This window comes from Schistocerca cancellata, chromosome 3, assembly GCF_023864275.1.
Source record: "Schistocerca cancellata isolate TAMUIC-IGC-003103 chromosome 3, iqSchCanc2.1, whole genome shotgun sequence".
Lineage (NCBI taxonomy): Eukaryota > Metazoa > Arthropoda > Insecta > Orthoptera > Acrididae > Schistocerca > Schistocerca cancellata.
Genome location: NC_064628.1, coordinates 27,454,100 through 27,480,751, shown reverse-complemented (window position 1 = coordinate 27,480,751; position 26,652 = coordinate 27,454,100).

Genomic DNA, 26,652 nt, shown 5'->3' with positions numbered 1-26,652 from the left:
TTGTTTCTTTGCTGTTCTGGCGTTCCCAATCCTGCGGATGTGTATGTAGAACTTTGCTCGGCGTTTCCTGATTTCTTTGCTTGTTGTGTTGGTCTTTTGATAGAGTTTCTTCTGAGGTATCTTCATCCAGATGCTATTTTTGTTGATCGCTCCGTGAATCTTCCTAAATATTTTCCGTTCCTGTTCTCTATTTCCCTAATTTATATGCCTTTTGAAACTTGCTGATTCTTTGTTGATTGGCGATTCTGTTTAGTCATGATGACTGTATATTTTCGCGAAGATATTTAAAAGTGGCTGACTTGTGTGATGCTACCGTGTTTCGTGATTAGGGGGGACTTGTTTCCTGGCCGTCTTTCCATATACTGGGATTTTTTTGATACGAAATTTGCATTCCAATTTTCTGTGCAATTCTAAGTAGTTTTTCAACTGCATAAATCGCTTCTGTCCTGTTGTTTGTGATAATCGCAGTATCGTCCGCGAAGGCATTAGTACAGTTTTCTTTTCTGATACCAATTTGGACACCTTTTACACGAGGTTCCCATTCTCATCGGGTAAATTATAATGTTCACACTGAAACGTCCCCTTTGAACAATTATACAAGACGGTGCTTAAACTGACACACAATATTTTTAGCGCAACGCAACTGCACAGTCGCAACAGATGGCTGCTGGCTGTCTCTACAAGGACTACAGTGGGTCTGCATCTTTGATGACCCACCAATACCATTGTTTCTACATGGACTACAGTGGGTCTGCATCTTTGATGACCCAACAATACCATTATTTCTACAAGGACTACAGTGGGTCTACACCTTTGCTGACTCACCAATACCGTAATCTCTACCAGGACTACAGTGGGTCTACTCTGTGATGACATACCTACCAATATTCTTCAAAACGTCGAATGACTCTGCTGTGGGTTTGCTCTGTTGTGGCCCATTACCTGTCAGCATGTCAAGAGTCAGCACTGTCTTTCAGTTGGAAGGACAACTTCTTCAAGACTGCATGGAAATCTACTACTTCTGTGTGCAATTTCCTTTACTAATGAGACTTTGTGGAAAAAAAAAAACTGTAATTCCTATTATGATGAATGATCAGGACTATCTTTATGGGACTGTGAGAAAATTTTAGCGTTTGACCAACATTGTATCAATAAGTGTGTGCATTTGATTTCTTTGTTATCGTAATTATGAAAAATTTTATCAAATCATTATTGGCCACTGCCCAAAACAATTTGTAAAATTATTTGTGAGGAGCATGGGGGCTATGTAAGTAGGCTATTTAGGTTTTCTTATAGGTAACGCCACGTGGCGCTCTGTATGAAAATCACTGGCTGTGCTGTGTGCAGTCTGTGGCTAGTTTGCATTGTTGTCTGCCATTGTAGTGTTGGGCAGCGGCAGCTGGATGTGAACAGCGCGTAGCGTTGTGCAGTTGGAGGTGAGCCGCCAGCAGTGGTGTATGTGGGGAGAGAGATGGCGGAGTTTTGAAATTTATCATGAACTGCTATATGTATTATGACTATTAAGGTAAATACATTGTTTGTTCTCTATTAAAATCTTTCATTTGCTAACTATCGCTATCAGTAGTTAGTGCCTTCCGTAGTTTGAATCTTTCATTTAGCTGGCAGTAGTGGCGCTCGCTGTATTGCAGTAGTTCGAGTAATGAAGATTTTTGTGAGGTAAGTGATTTCTGAAAGGTATAGTTTAATGTTACTCAGGGCCATTCTTTTGCAGGGATCTTTGATAGTCAGATTGCGTTGCGCTAAAAATATTGTGTGTCAGTTTAAGCACAGTCTTGTATAATTGTTCAAAGGGGACGTTTCAACACGTTCTCTCTCTCTCTCTCTTTGCGGTAGCTGTGTTTTTTAGTAAGTGTATTTTTTTTCTTCCTCCCTCTGCAGCCAACGCGCCTGTGTGTTATACGTGTTTAATTAACGTGCTTTTTCATTTTACAGCCAGTCGACTGGCAGCATCTGGCGACAGGCTACCTCCGCACCTGACCACGTGCCCGCCCGCCACAGGCCAGAGAAACAGCGGCGCTATTGACCACAGTCTAAGCCTGCTCCTCCCCAACAGGGTTGCTGTTTCTGAGCCAGGGGCCAGGGGCTCCTAACCGACGTCCTGCGCCACTACTACCATCGCCTTATGTTAGTTGTAGTGGTGGTACGGCCGGTTGTACAACGCCCGGTTAAATCGAAGGTTAGCTAACCACGGAATAAGCTAACCACGGTATAACTCTGACGGTGCGTTGTACGATGCCATTTTATTCTCTGGTTAGTTAACCCTGGAATAGCGATCTCGTTCAGTTAATTTGGCAACAGCAGGAGAGCACTCTGGGTATTTTCGCGCGTTTTTGAAGTTTGTTTCCGTCTCGTCGAATGCAAAAAGAGCTCGATTAGATCGAGAGCCCAAAACTATTCCCTGGAAGATGTATTAAAGCTTGTCGATATCGTTCACGATTTCAGAAGCGTGATAGAGAACAAGAAAACGGATGCAGTATCATGTAGTGAAAAGTGTGGTGTCACCGCCAGACACCACACTTGCTAGGTGGTAGCTTTAAATCGGCCGCGGTCCATTAGTACATGTCGGACCCGCGTGTAGCCACTGTCAGTAATTGCAGACCGAGCGCCAAGGTCTGGTGAGACGTACTAGCACTCGGCCCAGTTGTACGGACGACTTTGCTAGCGACTACACTGACGAAGCCTTTCTCTCATTAGCCGAGAGATAGTTAGAATAGCCTTCAGCTAAGTCCATGGCTACGACCTAGCAAGGCGCCATTAACCATATCTAGAGAGAGTCTCACTTGTATCATCCAGAATGCTGTATACAAATGATGGATTAAAGTTAAGTATTCCAGCAGCTACGTACTTTTCTTTATAGCATTCATTACGTATCCTGTTTCAGACCTAAAGCAAGCCTGCCTTTCGGTTACCCGTCACTGTGGACTGGCTGTCTTGTCAGTCCACAACAAAAAGGTCAGTCAAAACATTTAACTAAGCTTGTAATGTATGTATAGTGAAATATCTCTTGGAATTGGTTAAATGATTAAGTTTTCGTTGTTTGACCAATAAGATATCTTTCCAAATTTCAGAACAAAGCATGGGGGAAAGTATGCGATCTCTATAATTCACAAACAACATCATGCTGAACCAGTGATCAGCTGCGACAGAAATATGACACGCTAAAGAAAGAGACCATGACGTATTATGCTGCACTAAGGCAGCATAGGCTCCGGACTGCTGGTGGGCCTTTGGTCGAACATAAACTTGTAATTGTGTGTACAAAAACACACAATTTAATCAAACTTTCTTCAGATGGCCACACTAGACATTTTGATTCTGACGGAACGTTTCTGGGTAAGAATATTCCGTCCAATATGGTAGATGATGGGTTTTTCGTAGGCAGCTAATGTAGTAACTATTTTGAAAGAAAGCAGCTTTTTGAAATAATGAACGTCATGTCATCTTTTCAGAGAGTGTAACAACCAGCAACAACACAGGCGTCACGGAGTTTAATTTGGCCGATAATTCTGAGGTGTGTTATTTACGGGCTAGCTGTCTGTTGTAATTAAATTTTAGAATGATTAATTCACTACAGTAGCAATGGCTCTTTTACGGGAAATATAGTACATTTACTGAATTACTGAACACTGTTTGTTCCTCCACTTCTGCTGCTCCTTTTTTTCCATATACAAATACCATTTTAAATAAAACGAGTCATTCCTTTCTACTACTGCAACAACTGTAACACACGCCAGATACACAAGGCTATTTTGGCACGAACCGTCGTTTTAATGTGCCTAATTAACAGAAATAACACAACCGTATTCACGAAGTACGTAAAGGAAATACATTTCACACAATTTAACACTATTGTCTTAGAAAACAGAGAAATAGTTTCACCTGTCCACCCTATGTTTCTGACGTACAAGATTGAAAAGACGAAGCACGGCTTCCTTTGACAAACGAAATCTGCCTATAAATTCTGAGTCGTCGAATTCATCAAAATAATTCGGGCGGCGTCTCACTTTCTTCTCCTTCCTCATCTTTATGAACAATTCAGCCACAAACTCGTCACCGCTGTCTGAATCTATGCGTATTCCTGCCATCTTTAAAACTTATTCCGTGCTTAAGCTCGCTTACCGCCAAGAAATCACCGGCTAAGCATCACCGAGTTTGAAACTTCCTGGCAGATTAAAACTGTGTGCCCGACCGAGACTCGAACTCGGGACCTTTGCCTTTCGCGGGCAAGTGCTCTACCAACTGAGCTACCGAAGCACGACTCACGCCTGGTACTCACAGCTTTACTTCTGCCAGTACCTCGTCTCCTACCTTCCAAACTTTACAGAAGCTCTCCTGCGAACCTTGCACAACTAGCACTCCTGAAAGAAAGGATATTGCGGAGACATGGCTTAGCCACAGCCTGGGGGGTGTTTCCAGAATGAGATTTTCACTCTGCAGCGGAGTGTGCGCTGATATGAAACTTCCTGGCAGATTAAAACTGTGTGCGAAAGGCAAAGGTCCCGAGTTCGAGTCTCGGTCGGGCACACAGTTTTAATCTGCCAGGAAGTTTCATATAAGCACACACTCCACTGCAGAGTGAAAATCTCATTCTGGAATCACCGAGTTTATTCTCCGGTTGGGCTGTAGCCCAGATTCGTACAACGCGTTTCTCGCACTATTCCAGGGTTAGAGCTTAACCGGCTCCTAACTGGGCGTTGTACAACCGGCCCGTAGTGATTGTGATATGGCTAGTAGCCGTCTGCCCACCCCCGTCCTATTACAGGACATCAGATTACAAACGTCATTCCAGAACTAGACTACGTAGTGACAGAGGACGCGTTTGATGAGAGCATCTGGTTATAAGGGCCAATAATCTGGCAGCGTAATACAAGGATGTTACAACTTTCCTGCTGGCTTGCGACCCTGCCATGGAGAGAGAGCTCATCAAACTCGTAAGTGACCCGTGATATTCCACTGAAAAATGCAGTGCAGTACTGTCACATCTGCCCAAAGAGGAAGGCGCTCTCGAGGAGAAAAGTATTGTCTATCTTTGGGGCAAGAGAGAATGATATCGCGGAGCACCTCGATCACTGAGTAAATCCACGACCTGACTTTGAGTGCTATTCAGACGAAGCTTTCAGAGATGACCAGTAGAGGATCCGGTAAAGCACTCACCTGTGTTCTACATGTTGACATTCACTCACATCTCCATGACCAAATAAATGAAGGTTACAGCTATATCAAATTAATGAACTATCTGACAAGAAGGCGTGTATTAATCTCCAGAATAAAAAGGACCACGCCTAGCCCGCATCTCGTGGTCGTGCGGTAGCGTTCTCGCTTCCCACGCCCGGGTTCCCGGGTTCGATTCCCGGCGGGGTCAGGGTTTTTCTCTGCCTCGTGATGGCTGGGTGTTGTGTGCTGTCCTTAGGTTAGTTAGGTTTAACTAGTTCTAAGTTCTAGGGGACTGATGACCATAGATGTTAAGTCCCATAGTGCTCAGAGCCATTTGAACCATTTGACCACGCCTGTTTCTCGTGGTCAGTTCTAGTACCTGAAAAAATTACAAGAAAAATCCGCAGCGTCCAGACAAATACCATGTCGTGATAATAGTACATGTTACAGTTTTGATAGTGTTTAATTCCCCATAGAACTTCAGGGCGTATGGAAATTCTAGAGGTAGCATGAGGGTATTTTGGTTAATGGTTTTGGCCTGAAAATTAACAAGCCATATAATTATGACATGACAGTGATAAAATTAACCAAAAACTCATCACACCCACTCCATTTATCGGAATATGATCAGCGCAAGCTGCATTTAAAGATGCTGCTAGTATCGGATGAGAATGAAAATCAACACTACGTATAGGCCACGGATATCTCCCAGCTCCTTTCCAGTCAAGAGAATAAACGCAATGGTAAACAGCATTTTTGCTACAGGTTTCTCAAGTACTTTTCCTCAAGCGAGTCATTAGCAGAGCGTACTACTGATTGCTCTTTGAAGGTTGCGGTACGTGTTGAAATGCTGACAGAATAAAACAAATTCTCAAAGTTTAAGAACCATCACCACCAAGAGCAATGTCCCTTTGTAGTGTGTGCCGACTTTAAATGCCTCGTCGCTCCCGTGCCACGATGTCACATACAACCTTCACTGAAAAACATGTACCGTGTGTGGGAGCGTACCAGGTGGTATGTACCTACGATTGTGGTCTTAAAAGTCACAGATCATCTGTCGGGAGTAATCCTGTGGTGTGGTTGCTCACTGAACTCGAGCAACGTACATCGGGGAGTTGATAAGCTTTGAAGCGATATCATCCCCATGACTGAATCGCAGAAGAATGAAGATTTGTACAACAACTCAGTAGACTGTTATATCTGTGGACTGCCTTTAGATAGACAACTGTAAACTCCTCATAGGGATCATTGTCTTATAACGGAGAAGTTTCGCAGTGCAGGTCACAATGCATGCAACCTGAGGTATCAGTTACAACGACACATACCCGGTTTTCTTCATAATTTGAGTGGGTATCGCGAATCATTCTCTTGTTGAACACTTGACTGAATTTGGTGAGGAGAATGGTAATGTTAGCGTCCTACCGGAGAGCGTGGAAAGAATATTTCATTCTGCAAAAGAACGATGCTAGCAAGAACGCTCCCTTTCCTTGACTCGCTACGTTTGATGCAGGCACCACTCCAAAAACTTGTCGAAACAATGCATATAAAGATGGACATGCACATTACCCATTCCCGATAACGCAGAGTTTCAACTTGCAACTAAGAAGGGGGTTTCCCAATATGACTATCTATATCAGGGGCGGGCAGGAATCCTGCACATGTGCGGTGCACTTGCACGCGTGCAGTTAACAGGTGTTCCGCGTGCACACAGAGGCAAGCTGGCCACCCGCTTATCTCCCATCCCCACCATACCTTCTGTCTGCTCCTTCCTCTGTAATGCGTTTTGTTTCCTAGCTTGCTTTATTGAGTGAATGAATAAGGTTAGTAGGAGTGCTTGAAAGAAATCATGGTTTGAAAGAGTACCTATTACCTACGATACGTTTTATTTAATTATCACAGGTGGAGTTTACAATACGTATAATATCTGGAACAAAATTTCTACATACAGACAAATACAAACAGTTACGTAAATTTTCATCACTGATGTTTGCTCTTAACCGAGACTTATCAATTCAGCAAATGGTTTTCCAGCTCTCGCTATATTAAGTGCAGTCTTATAACTTGCACATTCCGCTGGGCTATTATTGTTGTCGTCCTGAAAACTTGAAAACAGTGCTCCATAAAATTTTAAATCAGTTAGATGAGAGACATGACGAGAGAAAGTCGCAGATCTCTCGTGACAACAGCAACTACGACAAATTCAAATGGCTCTGAGCACTATGGGACTTAACTGCTGTGGTCATCAGTCCCCTAGAACTACTTAAACCTAACTAACCTAAGGACATCAGACACATCCATGCCCGAGCCAGGATTCGAACCTGCGACCATAGCGGTCGCGCGGTTTCAGACTGTAATGCCTAGATATGCTCGGCCACTCCGGCCGGCCAGCTACGACAGATTCATCTGGTATCGTCAGATCGCTCTTCTTAAACTCAGTCGATTCCCCATCCGCTCAGAATCCGACAATAAATTGTACTCGTCCTTGTGAAATTTATTATAATGGCCTTCAATACTAAACTTCCGTTGACCAGCGAGAATGCTGCCACATATTAAACATTTCGAATTTTCACGTTTTTGCACAAAGAAAAAATGATTCTCTCATTACTTTTTAAAAGATAGCAAATCTCCACTTCTTGAAATACAACGTTCACTACATTGTGCTCGCTTCGCATCAACGTCCGCTGCTTAGCCTGGCACTACACTGCCGCAACCTGCCGGCTGTCGCCACAGCCCCGGTGGACGCCTGCACGCGAGCAGCACACGTGCAGCGCTGTATGCTCATGAGCCGCGTGCAACGTTTGCCCGCCCCTGATCTATATAGTACGGAAAAACTCAACAAAACAAGTCTACCCGACATAACTGCATTCTCCAGGAACTTCACGGATGACGCCACAGCGGACGCAGAGCAGAGTCTGGGCATGCTGCAAATGCTGGCAGGAATTCAGTATCCCAACTTTTGGCGATTACGGAAGACTGTACATGGACACAAATGTGCGTGTCCTTGCGGACGTTTCAGAGAAATTCCAGACTGTACGCATGACCACAGGCATACTCGACCCTGCCTTTTATTTGGGATGCAATGCTCAAGAAAACGAAGAAAACCATTGAGCTATTGATCGATGTGCAGATGCTTCTTTTCTTTGGGCAAAAGATCTGTCCAGAGGCATGCTAAGACAAATAATGCGCAGTTGGGTGAGATGTTCCACACATCCAGTGAGTGTAGTTGTATCATGTATTTCGAAGTGAATAACTTACGCTGGCAATTCCTAGCGCATAGAAATATGGTACGGGTACAATCGATGTTGATGTAGCATTCTCAACACCGACGTTTTTGAGTCACGTAATTTGTCTGCTACTGATGTGCGGATTAGCCGCGACAGCAGCTAAAACACCTACTTGGGCATCATCATTTGTTGCAGGTCGTGGTTGACGTTTCACATGTGTCTGAACACTTCCTGTTTGCTTAAATAAGTCGTCCAGGATACTGAGCAGCATACACAGCACACGCCCGTTGGGCATTTTGATCACAATTGCCATACATCAACACGATATCGACATTTTCCGCAATTGGTAAACGGTCCATTTTAACACGGGTAACGTATCACGAAGCAAATACCGTCCGCACTGGCAGAATGTTACGTGATACCAGGTACTTATACTTTTGTGTCTATTACAGCGCCATCTATCACAAAGAGAAAAAAGTGTTTTCCAACTAAAATATTCATATTTCTCTACGTACTACACGAATATGTATTAAAAATTGGGGTTGCTATTTTAAAAGACGCAGTTGATATCCGTTTGACCTATGGCAGCGCCATCTAGCGGGCTAACCATAGTGCCATCTGGTTTCCCCCTTCAAGCTAGACGAGTTTCGTTCTTTGTAGTTTTTTCGTTTGATGCTTATTTTCTGAGATATTTGACCCGGTCACTAACAATGGACCACCCTGTATATACACTCCTGGAAATTGAAATAAGAACACCGTGAATTCATTGTCCCAGGAAGGGGAAACTTTATTGACACATTCCTGGGGTCAGATACATCACATCATCACACTGACAGAACCACAGGCACATAGACACAGGCAACAGAGCATGCACAATGTCGGCACTAATACAGTGTATATCCACCTTTCGCAGCAATGCAGGCTGCTATTCTCCCATGGAGACGATCGTAGAGATGCTGGATGTAGTCCTGTGGAACGGCTTGCCATGCCATTTCCACCTGGCGCCTCAGTTGGACCAGCGTTCGTGCTGGACGTGCAGACCGCGTGAGACGACGCTTCATCCAGTCCCAAACATGCTCAATGGGGGACAGATCCCGAGATCTTGCTGGCCAGGGTAGTTGACTTACACCTTCTACAGCACGTTGGGTGGCACGGGATACATGCGGACGTGCATTGTCCTATTGGAACAGCAAGTTCCCTTGCCGGTCTAGGAATGGTAGAACGATGGGTTCGATGACGGTTTGGATGTACCGTGCACTATTCAGTGTCCCCTCGACGATCACCAGTGGTGTACGGCCAGTGTAGGAGATCGCTCCCTACGCCATGATGCCGGGTGTTGGCCCTGTGTGCCTCGGTCGTATGCAGTCCTGATTGTGGCACTCACCTGCACGGCGCCAAACACGCATACGACCATCATTGGCACCAAGGCAGAAGCGACTCTCATCGCTGAAGACGACACGTCTCCATTCGTCCCTCCATTCACGCCTGTCGCGACACCACTGGAGGCGGGCTGCACGATGTTGGGGCGTGAGCGGAAGACGGCCTAACGGTGTGCGGGACCGTAGCCCAGCTTCATGGAGACGGTTGCGAATGGTCCTCGCCGATACCCCAGGAGCAACAGTGTCCCTAATTTGCTGGGAAGTGGCGGTGCGGTCCCCTACGGCACTGCGTAGGATCCTACGGTCTTGGCGTGCATCCGTGCGTCGCTGCGGTCCGGTCCCAGGTCGACGGGCACGTGCACCTTCCGCCGACCACTGGCGACAACATTGATGTACTGTGGAGACCTCACGCCCCACGTGTTGAGCAATTCGGCGGTACGTCCACCCGGCCTCCCGCATGCCCACTATACGCCCTCGCTCAAAGTCCGTCAACTGCACATACGGTTCACGTCCACACTGTCGCGGCATGCTACCAGTGTTAAAGACTGCGATGGAGCTCCGTATGCCACGGCAAACTGGCTGACACTGACGGCGGCGGTGCACAAATGCTGCGCAGCTAGCGCCATTCGACGGCCAACACCGCGGTTCCTGGTGTGTCCGCTGTGCCGTGCGTGTGATCATTGCTTGTACAGCCCTCTCGCAGTGTCCGGAGCAAGTATGGTGGGTCTGACACACCGGTGTCAACGTGTTCTTTTTTCCATTTCCAGGAGTGTATATTAAAGTGACAATCCCTTTCGCATGATATCACTGGTGCTGTTGACAAGACAGAGACACTTAGGAACTTGTATGAATGCAGCGCACTGTAGCAGTCACTTAAGTCGTTCAAAGAAACCGTCGGCACGGAGAATGTGCTACGTGGTTCTACGAGATTGTGACAGGTGGCTTTCTTATAGTCATCATACTGAGAAGGTCACTCTTAGTGAGAATAAGTCTGTCCAGAGTTACTATAAGATAAATTTGAGTTTGTATTACTGCTTTTGTGATTTGCTTAGAAATGAAACCACTGGAGCATTATGTACTTTTGTTAAAAATTTATTAAAAATTAGGCCAATTTTTGCTTGTTATTTACGACTATCATTTGATTTAAGCATTACGAGATATAGGATTCTGTCTAGAGAAAACACGAAAGTTCTTTCAAAGGTACATCACGAAATGGTGGGTGATTAAAAACCCTATTTATTCGTGGTTCTAAAGTGAACTCACAACCTTAAAGTAGTTTATCATTTACTTTTTGCTGTTTTTTTTTGTATTTGTTGGTTGCTATGATAATAAAGTTTAACTCTGTGAAAAAATTTAAAATTATATTCTGAAGTGAAACTTTGCCAGTTTCTTCTTGTATTAGTTGATGGAGGTAAATTTTGTGAAAAGTTTTAAAATTAAATTCTCTTTTATGTTATTGGAAATAAAAGTGTTAAGTGTGATGTTATGAAAGTACATTATATACCTTACAAACACTTTAATTTTATATGTAATTTTATTTTCTGTCTTAGCTATTGCGTTCATGCTAATGTTATAGTGGTTAAAACGGCCTCTACTTCACTGCCGGCTACCCAGACTATAGATGGTGTAGTATGAACCCTTAATTTTGTAGTTATCTGATGTAACATTTTTGTATCAAACTTACGCGAATTTAGGAATTTCACAGTCTTCTGATTTTTGACTCTGTCAACCACGATTTCCTCGGCAGCTACGACTGCATACCGGCATAAATTCTCGCTTCGCTTTTTAGGCATCGTATGTCTATCTCTCTTCCAATCCTCCTGGGTTTCTTGGCATATTTACAAAATAAAATCGCTGCACGGAAGTCTAGTTCTTGGAATTTACCTTGCACAGTATTCATTTGTGTGCCTTGGTGCTTTAACGAGTGTCAGACTACAATTCCAGAGCTCTTAGGATTTTTCCTATGCATGACATTTCTAGCAAATATGGCAGTGATTTGCTAATGTTCCAAATTGTGCCACAGTTCAGAGACCATGTTTGACTATGAATGACTCTGTGACCACCACGGTAAGCCTGGTCGGAGGAAGGCCAGAGCATATCATCTCCAGTAGGACCATCCCAATAAAGAAATACCGTGATAAAACCAAGCATTGCGCTAAACAGAACTTTTCCTTTTTTGTATGTGTCCCTTAGCATTTGTGTCCGCTATTTCGTTGCCTTCGATACCCACACCTCATACTTCTCATTCAAAGATTACTTCAATTTCGTTATTTCTTGCAGTATCAGAAGAATTCAGAATAACGTTTGACTGCTCAGGGATAGTGGCGTTGTGGTATGTTTCTGTCACCTGAAGAGCAATTTCGGAACCTGCAATACAACTGCGTATGTTCTCTTGGCGCACCAATTTGCAGTAAATGCATGGCGGCTATAGGAGGTGTATTATGAAGCTGTAGATACTAGAGAGGAAAAAATTATCGGAGAATCGCCTTCCTACCTCATGCTGAACGAGGCGCTGCAATAATCGACTGAGCTCCTACTAAGAAAGGGATCAAGTCCATATTCCAACAACCTATAAACGTAAGAAATATTCGGGGCAGCATGAAAGATGACCTTTGCCTTCGTACATACGAATCTACCTCAACTCCTTGCCGATGTGGCAAGTCTTACATCGAACACACAGAACGCTACATTTCCGTACGTTGTACCGTTCATATATGCGATGAAAGGACGTGAATCACAGTGGCAGATACGATTAACTATATGAAATCCTTTATTTACAAAAGACGTAGTAAAATATACAACAAGCAGTAATTGACAAAAGCAGTAGTTACGATGTGATTTTAGAATCCATAAATGTTTTCGATTGTTCCCAGGGTGAAAGAGACGGGATTTTCGTCGTCTTAAGAATCGTACACATTCTGTGAATGAGTCCTTGCTTCCTCACTATAGTGCTGCGGACAGAGGTAAGCACCACGTATGTGACTCCGAAGGCTTTCCCCGCGTAATAGTTGATAATATTCTTCTTGGCTGTGCAGCTGGATCATAACGTCATCTTGACATAATATTTCAGCGGCCCAACTGGCCGCCATCTTCTCGCCTGAAGATGGCGGCCAGTTGGACCGCTGAAATATTGTGTCAAGATGACGTTATGATCCGTCTACACACCCGAGAAGTATATTATCAAGCACCACATAAATTACCGGTGTATATTTTCATTCGAGATTTCTTTTCTTTCTGATGATGTGTACATCTCTTCCGCGTGTTTCTAGGAATTGGTTAGGTTTTGTTTTGTTTGTCTTTATTTGCGTCAATTTCCCTCGTTAGTTTGCAGATTTGCAACAAGTGTAGATAACTGAGTCAAAGAAAATCGTGGATATGCAATTCTGTTCTGTAAGTGCTGTTGAACCCATTCATCTCCAGGAAAGTTTCGACGCCTCATTACACGGTTTTCGTTTCCTACATCTACAGTGATGAAGCAAAACATTCCGACCACCGCGCATCGCTAGTGAATGCTTCCTGTTGGTGGCGCATGGACGTAAAGCCATCGGCACACGGACCGTGCACCCGAACGTTGAGCGTTGAGCGTGCCGAGTTTCTGACGTCATAGCGAGGAATAGCACGCTCAGGAGTCTTTCCGAACGTGCAGAGCAATATGTGGCATGTCAGATATTCTGAGCGTGCGTCTGAGCGTTGACCAATGAGATGGTACAACGCCACTACGTCACACGCACGCCGTCTCCCTTCAGTACAGAGTTATGAGGCGCCATATTGGCATTCATTTCAAGCCTATATGTATATATGCCGTTTCTGAGAACCAGCAAATTGAGAATCACTGGGAGACCCGTTGTTAGTTGTGTCATTCGTTCCAATAAAATAATGAGAAACATCATATTCGTGGCAAAACAATTATTGTAACTTGCGTGTTATGAGAGTAGGCTATTTTCAGGCAGCGACACACGGAAGATCCACCCAAAACGTATTGTTCTTGGTACAATTTGTTATAACTAAATTTCAATTAGTAACATAATTATCTACGATTAACGTTTCTAGCAAGGGGTAACACATTATTATTTAGCAGAAAGTGATTGTTGATAGTTTAGCGTAATGTGTAGCGTCTCTGTCCAATAATGAATGTTTCTTGTAGGCGGTGGTTCGCGTCTGAACACTTCCGAATTTTTTCCTAACATTACCGTTTTTATTAGGTTCTGATACTTCATTATTAGTTTAATATAAGTATATGCTATAATATTTGATGTTATGTAAATATAAGTTCACCCATTTTTGAGGGGTGACTGTTCGATTGGCTTACTCTACCGGACAGCTTGCGCTACTTGTACAAAGATATTTTGCTCCTTTTTCTTTTACGCTTCGTAATTCATATGTTGCAGAGATTCCGCTACTGGGTAGGAACAGTGATCAACTAAGATTGACCTTGGGGTTTTACTAAAATGTGGGAATGATGAAATAATGTTTATCTTATGCGGAGAAGTATTACAAACTTCTACCACACCGTTTGTAATGGAACTTTTGTAAGACTGTGTCCTTAGCGATTGGATGGCTCTGAGCACTATGGGACTTAACTGCTGTGGTCATCAGTCCCCTAGAACTTAGAACTACTTAAACCTAACTAACCTAAGGACATCACACACATCCATGCCCGAGGCAGGATTCGAACCTGCGACCGTAGCAGCCCCGCGGTTCCGGACTGCGCGCCTAGAACCACTAGACCACCGCGGCCGGCCCTTAGCGATTGGACATGGTACTTTCCTTTTCATAGACGATGGAGGAAATGTGCGTTTTAATAGAGCTAAAGTGGGAATTTTGCACGTGCCCTTTGAGTAAACTGTGATTTACGAACTAGAAACATCCCTCAGACTGCCGCTGGAGTGCGTTACGACCGCGTATACCACGTTGGGGCCCACGTACCGTGTGCACGAGTCGCATCGTTCCTGAGCGTTCAGCAGCACGTTGAACTCGGCACGCTCAACGTTAACGTTCGACAGCACGGTCCGTGTGCCGACGACTTAATGCAGTAAGGAAAGTATACAGTGTCATTATTATTAACGTTCAAAAACCTCCGAAGTGACGTAGATGACCCTGGGAAAAGTTATTTAATACAAGACACATGGAGTCGCAACTGTCGGGAAATACCCCGAAAGTGGTTGACAAATGTTGAACATGTCACGTCACCGGATCAGCTTATCGGTCTGTCGCACCATATCATACTAACCCAAGCATTCAATTAGGTGTGGCTCTTGGCCGGAGATGCTGAGTCGCAGATAGGCACAACATCACAACAAAATGACTGAAAAGACGGTGGTCAGAACATGAGCTAGCTTTCCGCCAATAAGACCTTCGTCGGAGGTGGAACACGCACACATGGCCTCAGCAGCCACAGATTGCATTCGCACGCAAGTGTGTGTGTGTGTGTGTGTGTGTGTGTGTGTGTGTGTGTGTATCCGTCCGACAAAGGGCTCATTGACAGCCAGAAACTTCAGCCACGTGTGTGTGTGTGTGTGTGTGTATGTGTGTGTAAGTTCTGTCTCCGACGAAGACGTTGTTGACGGAAAGCTCATTTTCTGATAGTCTTTTTGGCCTCAACAGCCAGAGACTGCAGTCACGTATGTGTGAGTTGCGTTTGCAGGAGTGTGTGTGCGTGTTTGTTCTTTCTCTGACGAAGGCCTTGTTGGCTGAAAGCTCATTTTCTGATAGTCTTTTTGTTGTGCGTATCTGCGTCTCAGTATCTATGTTACATTGCGAGTAGCTACCATAATATTGTTACGTTCCGTCCCGGTTATTCCATTGTTGCCCGCGCGGGGTAACTGTGTGGCCTGAGGCACCTTGCCACGGTTCGAGCAGCTCCTCCAGTCGGAAGTTCGAGTCTCCCTCGGGCATGGGTGTGTGTGTTGTCGTTAGCGTTAAGTTAGATTAAGTAGTGTGTAAGACTAGGGACCGATGACCTCAGCGGTTTGGTCCCATTGACCTTACCACAAATTTACTATTTACAATTACGTTGTTGAAGTTTTTCATTGTGTTAGACATTCTGTATTTACATTCAAGTAAGATTTATTATTTCATTTGTCAGTCTCGCGGTCTTCGCTGGTTTATTGCAAAGTGCAGTACAACAAAAACCTACTTTATTGCCTCACAAGTAAATGAATATAAGCTTCCGAATTGCAGTCGTTACCCAGTACATGACCAACGTTTTCTATACTGAATAATGTTTGTAAACAAAAAAGAAGGTATGAAAGGAAAGAAACTCAAAATAAGAAGTTTTCATTTGGTTACAGTGAGGACAATAATTTTGTAACTTCTATGTTTGCAACAGATCAAAAAAGGTGTTCGAAATGTTCACCGTTTGCTCGAATGCGCATATCGCATCGCTCAATCATCCCTTCAGGTCCAAACCCGACCGCAGCATGTGCAGCAAGATAATCCATTTGGTGATGTCACATGTTCAACATTTCTCATGCATTTTGGGGGTATCCCCCGACGTTTATCACACTATATGCCTTGTATTAAATTACTTGTCTCAGTGTCATCTACGTCGCCTCGGGGGTTTGTATAATTTAGTAATTTATTCATGTAATGTTCCATGTTAAATAAAATTTAAGCATTGACTACCTTTCTGTGCTTCGGAAAACTCTATAGTCTGAACACCTCATGTGTACTACATCAGAACCGCATTTTGTTTTACTGAAAAACGTTATCCTCTCAAGTTTCATTTTATTTCCTGTTTCTTTTCCAGTTGTTACACCCAAATGTAAACTAGAAATCAGAAGTACATTATTCTTCGCTTTCTGCGCGTATCAGAGCATAGTTACTTTTTTAACGTACGCGAAAGCGAATGATACGCACGTTATATATTTATACACAGTTCGTCTGAGATTTTCCACTTGTTGTTCTGAAGCGTCCCAAGGAAAAAGAAATGGCTCTGAGCACTATGGGACCTAACATCTGAGGTCATCAGTCCCCTAGAACTTAGAACTACTTAAACCTAACTAACCTAAGGACATCACACACATCCATGCCCGAGGCAGGATTCGAACCTGCGACCGTAGCGTTCGAGCGGTTCCAGACTGAAGCGCCTAGAACCGCTCGGCCACACCGGCCGGCCGTCCCAAGGAAAGATAGTCTATGATTTTTATAGTGAATATGCGACGGAAATTTAAGGAAACAATAATAACACGTAAGAAACTAAAGAAGAAGCGTAACAAATGTAGTCACAAGCAACTCCCAGCTCCCAGGAGCTAGAATATACATGTGTATATATAGGGAGTCACTCCAAAAAGCCATCGGGAGCATTTTCACTGGTGTTGCAGCAGATATTTGGAGTTCCGTTTCTGCATTGTGTAGCTTGAGGCAGCCCAAACAGCAGCTCTTGTCACGTCTTTCATATGACGCCCAGTATCGACGAAAAGCATATGTTTGTTTCCCATTAGAAATGAAATGATTTTCAAAGCGGGATTTCACGTGCCCACTCGATAGAGTGGTAGCAGATTAGTCTAGTGCAATATTTTTTATCGATATATATTAAACAGGGACGATGTAGGGAAGCAGCCTACTCACGCTGTAGTAAATTCACATCAGTTTCCATTGTGTGCCAGCCAGTCTGCTGTAACTAGCTCTGACGTCATAAATGTTGCGCAATACCTTAAAAATCAAGCAAATGACTTAAACCTTTTCTAGCATGTGAGGAATAATACTAAATTAATGTGTGTTAAATATCAGTTCGATAACTTCAGCCATTTTTGAAATTTGGACGTTTTTCTGAAAAAATCATTGGCGCAACAGAAAAGAGCTAGAGACTTCAAAATTTATATTTAGATTCATCTTTCATAATGATTTAATAAAAACAGTACTTTGGATTTCACAGATTAAGACTTTAGTGGAAATTCATGATTTTCTGGTTTTCGTCTCAAAACTGAAGGAAGCAAGATAGATTAAGTAGGCTAATAAATAAGGCTAGGATGTTTAGATTTAAATAGGTTGGAGGTCCGCTATGACTATGAAGATGTGAAAAGTTTCTTTTGAATACCTATAAAATTATAGCGATAGCGGATCTCAAAAGGGCCAGTTCAGAGCTCATCTGCTGCGTGCAGCGTAATTTAATTAATTCTCTCGCCCAAAATAGTTAACTTAGCCACGTCAAAATTTTATTATCAATACTTACTTGCGTGCTGAATGCACGTTTAAATTAAGAGCTTCATCGGCCATCAGCAAAAGAAGCTATAAATTATTATGTAACTTGAAGTGGTGCGTTACTAGCCCAACGGCTAGTCGGGAGAGCCGATTTGAACAGGCGTTCTCTTAGCCGTCCGCACCGCGGCTATATATATAAGAGCGCTGCGCGAGGAAGGCAAGGCCCCAGTTCTCTCCAGACGCTGAATAGCACGTCAGCTGTGTCGGGAGTCGCGTCGCTTCGATAGCACTGCTACAAACAGCCTCGGGTGCCGTATTAAGTTACTAGAGATACGCGGAACCGTGAAAGCATTTCAAGTAAAGGATTAATTCTGAGATGATTTGCATTACCTAGCTTCAGTTTGCGTATTGTCGTATTTTCACGTGCCGTCGCGGGACAGACATTCTACCAATTAGTATAGCGTGGCGTTTGATGAAATATTCTCATCAAATCTTGGCGAGCATTCTTTTTAACATTTAATTCGGACATTTATAGTTGAATCAGCGCATTAGACTCTGAACTGCTCTGTTAGTTAGGTTGTAGGGATACTTGTGTTTGTTATCAGTGAGTTTCAGAATATACTCAACTATTTTGGAAAATCGTTTTTGATTAGAAATCCCGAACAATCTCCTAATTCCTCAGAGCTATAAGCTGCAGCTATAATGGTATTCTCAGATGAAGTGGGCACTAGGAACTCTCATTACAGGCTCCATGTTTTATTAAATCACTTTCTGGGTGCTAAAAGGTAAATAGAGGGCCAGTGTTGAGAACGGCGAAAGACAGCATTAACAACATTCTAAAAGCCTGAAACTGATTCAAACATTTTGAATTGCAAGCATTTATACAGCTAAAAAGTTAATTTTACAACTAACTCGCCGCCCCACATATGGTGCATCGGCCGGGAAATATACCAACTAAGTGAAAGTGATTTTTTTAACTATTCGGATTCGCGAGTGGAATGCGACACGCAGCTGAGTAATAGAACAGTGAAAGTGTTACGTGGGCATGTGGACAACGCAGTTGGATTAACAACGCATCTGTATTGACGGAGCTGGCACTGAGTCTAGCGGTGCTGCCGGCATCGCAAGAAGCCAGTTTCGCCATACCGCAGTCGTCCGCCGCAGCAGCCGGAGCCGCGCCTGCAGTTACGGGCCACGCAAACACACAACAGCCGTCGGAGTGCCGTCTGCAGTTCAACGTGCCACGTCGCATCAGTAATCCTGGTACGCCGCACCGACAACGTCTTGCAGAAGGAACTAAGTTAAGTGAAAAGCTGTTAAAAATTTTACTAACCTGCACTAAAAGACTGTCGGCGATGGAACCGCCAAAAGAAACTGAGGTTAAACTTAAATCAGAACCTATGTGTGTTGAAGGAACTGTAAATCCAGACAGCGGTTCAAGTGTAAATATGCATGAAAGTAGTAATGTTAAAGTAAAATATGAAGTATTGTCTCCTGACAGTAGTGTGCGAAGGGGCAAGGATTCAATAATAGAGACCCCTGTAGTAAAGCAGAAAGTAGAAATGGTAAATTTATTGGATGATAGTTTCTCTGATGAATTAAAAATGAAACAGTCTTCAGAGATGGTAGAGTTTAAGAAGGAGAAGTTAGATAGGACTAATCAATCAGAAGTTTCATTTAATTTTGATGATTCTGGTGTTGGAGCTAGTTTTTCGTCACCTGAGTGTGATAAAAAGCCAGCTAGTGAGCAACCCAAAGATGCTGGGGCTATTGATTTAAATGTTATATTACAAGCAATAGCTGCCAGTAATGCACAAATGACAGCTGAACTAAAGTCTGAAATAAGTGAACAGGTCAAAAACAGTAATGCTGAATTAAAGTCTGAGATTGTGGCCAGCCAAACAAATTTTAATAAACGATTGGAGGTAATGGACGATACCTTCAAGGCTGGTTGCAATAAGTTGAAAGAGGATCTAAACAGTTTGAATTATAAAATTGATTACAACCATGAGGATATTAAGAAACAGGTTGCTCAACAGTTTTCTGAAATGTATAAAACAGTTAAATCCGAAGTTGCTGAGGTTCGCAAAGACTTCCAAATGGAAGATGCGAAGCTGGAGCACAAGTTAACAGAAAAGATCGAGGCGGAATCTGAACTGTGCTCAGATAGATTTAAAGATGTTAATATTAAAGTAAACATATGTCAAGCAGACGTAGATGCAATCAAAACTGATACTACTCATATTGTACAAAGAGTAGATAATGTTGAAATGAAAGTAGAAAATATCAGTACTAACATTGCTAACATTGAGAGTAAAGTAGCTTCAGTAACTTCTGGTAATGGTAGTATACAACAAGTTGTAGCTGCAAACGCCGCTTTTATCGGGTGTCGGCAGTTCTTGCGGTTCGATCCAGATAAAAATATCCACCCGCTAGATTTCTGGAACGATTTTGAAGATGTGATTCCACCAACTTGGTCTGAACGAGAGAAAATCTCATTTATTAAAAGCCATTTAGCAGGTGACGCCATGCGTTGGTCAGCTGATGTTATGTTGAAGTGTAAAACATTAGCGGAGTTTAAAACAGCTTTCATTAATGAGTATTGGTCTAGCAATAAGCAAAATGAAGTGTTGAGAGAATTTTGGAGTGGAAAACGCTTCAATGCAGGCAAGAAATCAATTAAAGAGTTTGCTAGGTCATGGATTTCACGTTTGTCACATTTGGCGGAAAAGCTAAAGCCAGAAATGATTATACTAGGTCTTGAAGCCAAACTGCCATGGTATTGGCAAACTAGAATTATATCTGCCCCTAGAGACAATCTGGATCGTTTCATTGAGTATCTGGAACGTGTAGAACGTGTTGCTGCCAATGAGGAGCAAGCACGTAATAACAGAAATGCCAATAACAATAATAGTAGTAATTTTAGGAACGAGCAAAATGGCAATGTAAACATCAGAACAGTAGGTGTTCGCCATCCTAAGAGAGGTAGGAATTGGGGAAATAATTATCAGAACCAACAATGGCATCCAAATGACAGTAATGTTGTTCCAAACAGAATTATGCAGGTAAACAACAGTGCGAAAAGCAATGCTATGCCAGCTAACTATAATGAAACTAAAGGAAACAGTAGTAGGCCGAGGCAGGAAAACTAGTTCCCGTCTATGAGGACACTGGCGCTCACCAGGCGGTTACTTTTCCTAAGCCAGTAGTTAAGGGAATTGGTAAGACAGATCAGAATACTCAGACTGAACATGTGGATGAAGAGTCGGTAGCATCTAAGGATACAACAGAAATATTAGATCACTCACAGTATTTGATAGATACCGTGTTAGAAACGCTTTCTAAGTGGGAAGAGGAAGAGAAGGCGCAGCAGTGTAACAATAGGGAGGAGCTACAAAATACTGAATTGACAGGTGAAGAAGCAGAAGAAATTCATGCTTATATTTACGATGAGGATGATGTGCTCTTATCTAAAGTGCCTGTGCAGGATGTTGATACTGTACTAATAAATTTAGGACAGGAAATAAGTGAGAATGTAGAGGGTAGGCTGTTGAGGGTCGATGAACCCAGTAGCTGTGACCAGTTGTCACTTGAGAAGGAAACCGACGATAATGGTGAAAGTGGTTTAGCTGTAACTAGTGTTATGCCCGGTCTGGAGACGCAGAATCGCTCAGACTGCAGTAATTTGGGTTATGTTCAGCAAACTAAATGTAATGAAGTCGTGCGGTGTTTCGATTTAAAATTAATAGACAGACTGGAAAAGGCAGCTGAAAATATAATTCAGGAAACCCCTACACACTGTGACCTAAAGGTAATGAAGACAGATGTCGATCACTTTAGTTGGAGGCAAATCCAAAAGGAACTACTAGATGAATTTGAGGAACCACCTGTACAACCTAGAATAAGCCACCCTATAATAATAGTGAATAAGTTGGGTATCAATGTACGTTGTCTCTTAGACAGTGGAAGTGAGGTGAGTGCAATATCTCAGTCCTTCTTTGATGCATTACCTGGTAAAGACAAGCTTACAGTAATGAGGGTATCAGGACTGAGAATAATTGGTGCTACCGGCAAGGTTTCAAAAACGGTAAAGCAAGAAGCTTTACTACCCTTTAACATTAATGGTAATTTAATTGATCATCCATGTTTAATTGTAAACAATCTCAGTATTGAGGTTTTAATTGGCATAGATTTCTTGTCAAAATATCAGAGTGTTGTTGACTTTGAAAGAAGCCAGTTAAAAATGGTCTTGCCAATAACCGGAGTAATTACAGTCCCTTTTAGTGATAAACATGTAGTAACTGATGATGAAACTTGGGAGCTGCCTATACGAGTTCTGAAAAATAGGAGGTATTGGGACGAAGGTGTTAATCTTAGTAACAGTAAGCTGAACACAGAAGAAGAAGAAGAAGCAATTATTTTAGACAAAATAGAAGCTAAATTGCAGGAAATCGATAAAATTTCCGCCAATCAAAAGGAAGAACTGAGACAGGTTCTAAAAAGGCATCATAAGGTATTTTCAGATCGACCTGGCATAGTCAAAGGTTATGAATGTCAATTAAAGGTGAAACCCGGACAAGTGTTTTTCAGGAAGCCATACCAAATACATGTAGCTAGGAAGGAGGCGGTTCGAAAGGAAATACAGAGAATGCTGGAGTGGGGTGTGATTGAGAAAGCGGTCAGTGAGTACAATAATCCTCTTGTTGTTGTACCAAAAAGAGACGGGAGTGTCAGATTGGTCTTGGACGCTCGTTGGTTAAATGAAATAGTGGTTAGGGAAAGTGATAGACCGCAGAATATGGACGAGTTATTGCAAAAATTCCGGGGAGTAAAATTCTTAACTTCTATGGACATCACGTGTGGATATTGGAATTTGCCACTGGCGGAAAGTTCGAGGAAGTACACAGCTTTCGTGTACGAAGGAGTTTGTTACCAATACCGTGTGGTACCTTTCGGACTTAATATCTCTGTTTGTGCCTTCGTACGTGTGATGTGCCATGTTTTAGGACCAGCTTTAAGTAATAAAATAACAGTCTACGTAGATGATCTGTTAATAGCAACTCCTACCTAGGAAGAACACATAGCTTTATTAGAGGAAGTGTTAGAGGCTATTGAGAGAGGTGGCATGAAACTAAAGATTGAAAAGACAGAGTGCGTTAAAGAGGAAATAGGTTTCTTGGGATATAGGATAAGTGGAAAAGGTATTCTGCCTGACCCAGGCAAGCTAGCAGTCATTGAAAAATTTGAGGCTCCCAGAAACAAGAAGCAGTTGAGATCAATGTTCGGTCTGTTCGGCTTCTATAGGCGTTTTGTTAGTGACCAGGCTTTTAATGCTCCCTGTCTTCACCTCCTGCTGAAAAAGAATACCCCTTGGGTTTGGACAGCAGAATGTCAACAGGCGTTTGAGGTGCTTAAACAATCTTTAACTAATAGTCCAATTTTACATCATCCTGATTTTGAAAAACCATTCTGTATGTCTGTTGATGCTAGTGGCTATGGTATAGCTGTGGAAATATTCCAGGTAGAAATAGAGAACGAACAAGAAGTGCACAAGACTATAGCTTTCGCCAGTCGATCTTTACAGGCAGCAGAGAGAAATTATGGCATCTCAGAACTAGAAGCATTGGCAATTGTATTTGGGGTACAGAAGTTTGAGCAGTATTTATTAGGTCACAAGATAATTGTTTACAGTGACCATAAGGCGTTGACCTTTTTAAAGACCTGTGAGTTGAGGAATTCTCGTTTGGTAAGATGGTCATTGTATCTCCAGCAGTTTGACCTTGAGGTTAAATATATTCAAGGGAAAGACAATCTGGTAGCTGATGGGTTATCTAGAAGTGCGGAGCTCTGTGATGACGCGGGAATTACAGCAACAGACCTAAATGAATTTCGAATGTTTGCATTGCACGAAGTAAAGGAAGAAAGTGCATTAAAGAGAGTGATTAAGAACTTGAGACGTGAGCAGAATGAAGATGACCAACTGAAATTAGTGAAGAGCTATTTAGGAAATGCGAACTATCCTAAGGTTTCGCAATACTATTGTTTGCATAAAGGTATTCTGTTTAGGAGGAAAAAGATAGGTGTTTCTGAGTGGAAGCTGTGCTTTCCCTCACAACATGTAGACTTACTAATCGACTATGTACACCTGAGGTATGGGCACTACGGTGCAAAGAAGTGTATTGCAAAATTAAAAGAGAAGGTTGTGTTTGACAACATGTACCGCCGTGTGGCTAAGCGTCTAGCATCGTGTGTTGTGTGCCAGAAAGTCCGTGCTGCTAACACCAGAATACAAGGAGATATGCATTCAGTAGAGCCCACTGAAACCCTAGAATTACTGGCTTGTGATTTGTTTGGCCCTCTTCCTGTTTCGAGAGGTGGTTGTACCCATGTTTTTGTTGTTGTGGACGGATTCAGTAAATATGTTAAGCTATACCCAATTAAAAGAGCAAATGCAAAAACATTGGTTGAAAAGTTGGAAAAAGATTTCTTCGTGAACGTTGGCGTTCCGAAGAATTTGTTGTCAGACAATGGGCCTCAATTTACTTCTGATAGATTTAAGGAATGTCTAGATAAGGCCGGCGTGAAACATCTGAAAATATCTGCGTATTTCCCCCAAGGAAATATGAGTGAACGTATTATGAGGGAATTGAATAGGCTTTGCAGAACTTATTGTGCTCGGAAACACTCAAGTTGGGCAGAGCACATTAAGTATTTTGAGAATGTAATTAACAACTTAAGACATGATGCAACTGGTTTTGCACCTTGCGAATTGATGTTTGACCAAGAACCGCACAATGTGATTGCAGATATGGTAGAATTCCCTATTCTAACGCAAATATCCACAGACGAGAAGAAACTAAAGGCTAGGGCTAATATGAGAAAAAGAGCGTTGGAAAGGAAGAAGCTGCATGACGCAAAAGCTGCACCTACTACCTTTGAAATAGGTCAATTAGTCCTTGTTAAAACCAAAGAAAAATCAAAGAAAGTAAATGCAGAAACAAAGAAATTCATGTTCGTATACCAAGGACCTTTCAGGATCATAGGAAAACCACATGCCAATGCATATAGGCTAGAGTACCCTAAAAGTAAGAAGCTATTAGGTCTCAGGAACGTGATCGACCTAAAGAAATTCATAGGTAGTGAATGAATGCTGTAGGGAGGAGATTGTTCTGTAACCTCTACACAGTGTGGCAGCTGTGCAGTCCCAGCTGTGTGAGATCTTCTTTCCCTTTCAGGTCTCACTCATTCTTCATCTTTCCTATCTACAAAAATTTCGACCTTTTCTTTCCAAATACTAAAATTTTCCGTTATGACTATCAAGCCAGCATTAAGCCAATGAATGCTGTAGGGAGGAGGTTTTTCTGTAACCTCTACACAGTGTGGCAGCTGTGCAGTCCCAGCTGTGTGAGATCTTCTTTCCATTTCAGGTCTCACTCATTTTTCATCTTTCCTATCCACAAAAAAAAAAAAAATTTCGACCTCTTCTTTCCAGACATGAAATTTTTCTGTCATGTCTATCAAGCCATGAGTTCTGTAACCATTCTATCCACCGATTAGTGAAGAAAAATACCTAATAGTGACAAACAATAGAGAAGTATGACATAATTAAGATACAAATGTATTAGAGTGACAATTATGTGTAGTACCCTGGTAATATAGTAAGTACAAAGTGTTGTTTTATTGGAAATGGTCCACCAACGGTAATTTAAGAAGATGTATGAATTCATATACAAGCAGGATCTGAAGTGGTAGTGAAACCTAGTGTATGCATTAGAGCTAACTAAAAAATAGTAAAAAAGAGATTGCTTAGTGTTAGGAAAAATATGCAGATAAGTTGTAAGATTAAACTCACCTGGTGTAGCAAGGAAAGGCAGTGTAATAGAATTGAGCAGTGTTTGTGGTTGAGACGTGAAGGACACGTCCCTGAAGTATTTATAAGGTTGGAGCTGGCCATTATTTTAGTGTAGTGTGTGACAGGATACACCTACACGTATTGAGGTTATGAGTTGGAGGCGTGAATGCGACCATAGGTACCCTTATGTTAGATGAGACAGAGCAGCTCATGGTGTCCTATAGGTTTAAGGAATTTAGCATTACGCTCGTCCACAATTACTTAATGCACTGTAGTGGTAGGTCTGAGAGAGACTACCTGAGGTTTCAGCGTCCGATCGAGTGAAAATGGTTTGCCACGTGAGCAAACTAATCAGCTGCAATACACTATGAATATGAAATAAATGTGCTATCCTATGCTTTAAATATTAATAGAGTGAGTGTTATATAAGTGCATACACTAGCAAAATAAATGAGTAACATACTGACAGACGTGAAACATTAATTTTAGCTCAGCATAAATACACTTCAAAGTAAGTAAGTACCTGATTGCAGATGTGGAACTAACACAACAGCAGAGGACCAATAAGTGGATTTTGTAGTCAACTAAACGTAGTGTGTTTTGAACACTCAGAACTGTACTATTACCAAAAGTTACTCACATGTACAAAGAAGCTGAGAAAACAACCACTAATCAAATATACTCATACTATCTCTAAGAATAAGGTAATCAAAGATGAGTCAGTTAAGTAAATAAAATACAAATGTATCAGGAATGTACCGAGCATTGGTTCAGTGTTCCGGCCCAGAAATAATAAATTGATGTTAAATAGGATTCATGATTGTATGCCTTGAGCATAGATTTTCTCTAGTACGTGACTAACGGCGTTTTGAGCCATTTG